This window comes from Empidonax traillii, unplaced genomic scaffold (assembly GCF_003031625.1).
Source record: "Empidonax traillii isolate 1590-97213 ecotype Southwest subspecies unplaced genomic scaffold, ASM303162v1 scaffold475:size860808, whole genome shotgun sequence".
Classification (NCBI taxonomy): Eukaryota; Metazoa; Chordata; class Aves; order Passeriformes; family Tyrannidae; genus Empidonax; species Empidonax traillii.
Window position 1 is genome coordinate 389,570 of NW_020955668.1, and position 4,601 is coordinate 394,170.

The window sequence follows — 4,601 nt, forward strand, 5'->3', positions numbered from 1 at the left end:
AACTTATGAATTATGTGTTTCCAGCTCCCTGTGTCCCACAGTACAAAAGCACAAGCACAGTCCTACCTGCAGCTATTGTCCAAAACATTGACGATATCCCATTTTTGTCCAAGTAGTCAGCATCCAGTTTTTTGTTATAGAACTTTATCTTTTTTGAGTGAGGTTTTGTAAAGATGAGAAAATATTAGTGGTATCTTAGTATTTTAAATATTTTTTTTCCTGCCATATCACAGAAGCCACATAAAATATGGAAGAGTAAATTCTCTTTCCCAAACCACTGAAGCAATTGGAATTGAGAGAGCAGCCTTTGGTTATGGCTCTAACCATGTGCTGTAACCAGATAATCCCAGTGATGTACGTAATTGTTGTGGCAGATGGATTCCAAAAACACTCGTAAGGGGAAATACCAGCTCACATCATTTGAACCTAAATAAGAATCCTTTTGTTTCAAATACACTGGGTTTGTGCAGGAAGTTATTCTTGGTTGTTATTATCACAATGCTTGTTGCCCAGTATCACAGTGATGTTTTGGCATTTGTGTTATTAAGTCAAGCTGAAAGATACTTGCAGTTCTGGAAATAGATTTTACAGAAAACCATTCAATCAAAGCCCAGTGAATGGTTTTAGAGAAACTCAGTTTAGATAAAAGTTCAGTTTTCCTTGTTGATCAAAAAATTCAATTTAAGAAAACCAAAAAGACTTTTACAAGAAGCAAACAGATATATTTTTTTTTTCTTCTGATACTAAGAAATCAAATCTACAGAAGTTAATCCGATGGAAATAAGGCTATGATGATAATGTTAGTTTGACCAGTTGCCTGGCTTTCGTCTTAGGTCCTGTATTGTTTTATCAAACTCTTTTTATCAGAAGGATTCAGTCCTAACATAGATTTTCATCAGTAATGATACCTGTAGATAATTTTCTGCAGACTTAATTGTTTTTCAAAAAAAACACCACCACTCTAATATTGTGAGGTTTTTTAATATCTTTCTTGACAGAAGATATAGCAGTTTAGTGCTTTAAATTGTTATCACAAATAAGGCTTTGGGGAAGGAGTGTTCTGCAATAAAACGTGCACGACACGTCTGTGTATCTTTGACCTTTTACCTTTATCTTTCTTTCCGATTCTAAAGGTCACTGTTCTTTAGAACTTTTAACTTCTTTTGTTTTTGTAACATCCACTGTATGCTCATATCTCCTTAATTATATGTTTTTATGTGTTGCAAAACAAAAATCAATAAATAGCATTTACTTAAAAGGACATCTTGAAAGCCACAAAGGTAGTGGGGAAAGAATTACCAAGTTAATCACAAAAGCCTACTACCTTTACTCCTATTTTCAAACACAGTGATGATCTTCTCAGTGACTGGATTAAAAATGTATTATCAGTGTTCATATTTTTGCATCATTTGGTTCCAAGAAAATAATCCTTTTAAATTAAAATGGCTGATGCAACTGTTCAATAGATGCCTCTGTATGATATAAGCTTATATTTACAGATAAATATTTACAGATTTATATGTCTTTGTTTCAGAACAAGGGAAGTTTTTTCCCTTTAGAGCACAGCTTTAGAAACTCAGGCCTTGATCCTGCAGGCAAGTAGATACATATTAAATGTTAGCAATAGTAATGCTATTTGATTGCTTGCCTTCTTTTTTTAAATTATTTTAATAGTTTAGTAATAGTTATGAAGAGCAACTTGATGTTTCTTGCTTCTTAGTCAGTATTTTGATTTAACTTTTCTAACAGTGGCAAGTCCGTGGAATGTCTCAGAACACGGATTTTTGGTTGAAATTATCCACCTGCCACTGCAGGAGTATTTAGGAAGGTTTCTATTGCAATGCCCAAGTCATAGGTGTTTCATATTTTAAAAAGCGTTTTGTTACTGAAAACACTGCAGATAAGGAAAAAAATTTGATACCTCTTGTTTTTTGGCTCCATATTGCTGAGTACAGGTTTTATGTATTATAAACCAGGCGTACCTGTCTTGAGGCCAAATGGTATTGCAGTCCTCTGGTAATAGCCAGTGAGAAGAACTAAATACTGAATGGATTAATATTGCTGCTACTTAATGTCAGTAGTAAGTACTAATAGACAGTATTTTATGGCCAATAATAATCAAAGTACCTCATTTAGAAGTAACTTTATACTAATTACAGATACTGCTGTAGGCAAATGAAGGTTTATGATTTTCAAAACTTTTGACATGGACTAGCAGGAGTCTTGCTCTACCACCACGTCTGGTTGACAGCTGTCTCTGTGCACAGCATTCCAGAAACATGATGTTACTGCACGATGTTATTAAACCAAATAACCATCTTGGTGTAAAATTACTTTTGGTTAAACCTGTCAGTTATAGATAGGACTACAGTCTTTGCCTGAAACCTTACATTGCAATTTAGATAAAAGGTTTTTGGTGATTGTTACAACCACCAAACAAAGGATGACAAATAAGACTTTTAATTACATATCCTGTCCACTTCCCCACTTGCCCCCATGCCTGTGTACTTTCTCCCACGTGCATGTTCTCTTGGCTCCTTGTTAGGTCCCACTAGCCTGGTGTCATGCAATCCACTTCGATCTCCTTGAGCTGCCATTCACCTACACAGATAATTTTCTTTTAAGCTCATATGATATGTTTCTCACTGTTACATAGAATATAAATTTGCTTTGGCTACAAGTTGCTTATCTTGACTTCTTCTGTCAGTTTTTATTTTCCATTGGGTTCCTTTTAATACGTATCCATTTGGACCAAGTTACCTATTGATTTGGTGGATAGGTGCTGTTGCTGGTGTATTGATTCACTTGCAGTGCCAGCAAGAGTTGTTGGCATAAAGATCATCCTTCTTTTCCTTGCACAAGTTGCAAGCGAACGTGGAATGAACTCATCGCTTCATCCCAGAGTTGTTTCAGTTTCTAAGTGTATGAAACTGTTACTACACTGCTTGCTGTTCTTCTGCCCTGAAGATGGCTATGAATAATTCAGTTTCTTCTGTTGTAAGGTTGATGAATCAATCCTTTAATTTTGTATACTACATGTAGGAGGAGTGTAAAATCGAATATGGGAATAAGGCAGGGGAAAGCTTACAGTAGAAGTTAAAATTTCAAATTTAAGGAATATCCTATTTTATGTATTTCTTACTGGGCCAGCTTTTCAGCAGGTAAAGGACAATGAAAATTCTGGAGAGTAAAGTAAGTTACACTTTTGCATTATATTGCTATAATCCTTTGTCTTCTGATGCATTGCTGTCTGTTATTTCTGTAATTTTATCTGCAGCTTGAATCTGTAGTGCGAGACAGATATAAAGAAACTGTTAACTAGAGGTGGAATTACTGTGGTTTACTTTGGGTGTATAGGGCTTAAGTGAAAGGTCTTGATGGAACTATTTGGTTGTAACTTTTCAAAGCAGGGTTTTATGCAACTGGCCACCATTAATATTCAGGAATGATAGGAAGCTGAAGCTGTGTCACACTCTTAAGTTACCTTGGCCTAATGCTTGGTGATCATCATGGTGAGTGAACACTATTAATGAATAATGAAATATGGAATAAAAGTAATGAATATTTCTGAGGTATTTTAGGGGTACTTCAAGGTCATGTATGTAGCATCACACAACATTTCTAGAGTAACCACTGGAAGAGGATTTTTTAATCTATTTTTAATTTTTTTCCATGCAAATCACTAGGGATTAAGAATCTGTTAATAATGGTTCATTTAAAAAAAAACTTATAATTGAGAATTCCTGTCTTAGTGTTTAGCTTGGAGGAAATACATTATGTAGCATATTGTATTTCTTGTAATAGGTATATTAAACTTCAGTTGCAGTGTCTTGCAAATGTAAAAGTTGCTGATGTAGTTACTGTTTTTTAATAGATCATTGACCCGTCAATCAGACTCTGACCATTTCAGAGATAAAAAACTAGGCTTTCATTGGCTATTAGGAATAGAGCAGCTTTCCACAAATTAGGAAATGGTGTAATAATTAACAGGTATAATGGATATGTGCATTCAGGTTTCAGTTGTATCTTTATGAGCTTTAGCTCCTGCTATCTTTAGTGTAGTTAACCCCCTATCTGCCCACAGATAATGTAACTACATTATAAAATGCTAATAGGATTGATAGGTTTTTTGCTTATTTTTTTCAAGATTTATAATGAATTGTTCCTTTAGACTTTTCATTTAAAACAAGGCACAGAACTTCATTAACAAAACTCATTAAAATAATAATAATTCTCTTCTAAAGCAGCATAGAAAAGGTTCTATGCACAATTTTTCAAACAGAGAATTTAGATAAACTTTATTTTTCTTTCTGATTTACAGGCTTAAGTGATTTTAGGTACTGATGTTTCCTATTACAGGAAGGAGTTTGGTATCTTTGACCTAAAAAGTCACTTGAAAATTGCCAGTGGAGATCATAGAATCATAGAATCATAGAATAGATTGGGTTGGAAAAGACCTCCAAGATCATCAAGTCCAACCCCTGATCCAACTCCAATTACTATATCATGGCACTAAGGGCCACATCCAATCTCTGCTTGAAAACCTCCAGGGATGGTGAATCCACCACCTCTCTGGGTAGGCTGTTCCAATGCCTGATTAC

The 4,601-nt window shown here is 34.8% G+C and overlaps 1 protein-coding gene across 5 annotated transcripts in view; it reads left to right on the forward strand.

Annotated features, from left to right (window-relative positions):
- The window catches only part of SHLD2 (shieldin complex subunit 2), a 53,434-nt gene that overhangs the window by 15,454 nt on the left and 33,379 nt on the right, over positions 1-4,601 (forward strand). The window contains exon 2 of one of the 5 annotated variants that reach the window (XM_027895941.1): positions 2,403-2,409. The exons of the other annotated variants lie outside the window; for them this stretch is intronic. The gene's annotated coding sequence lies outside the window, so the exon portion shown is untranslated. The remainder of the gene's footprint in view (positions 1-2,402; positions 2,410-4,601) is intronic. 5 annotated transcript variants of the gene reach the window in all.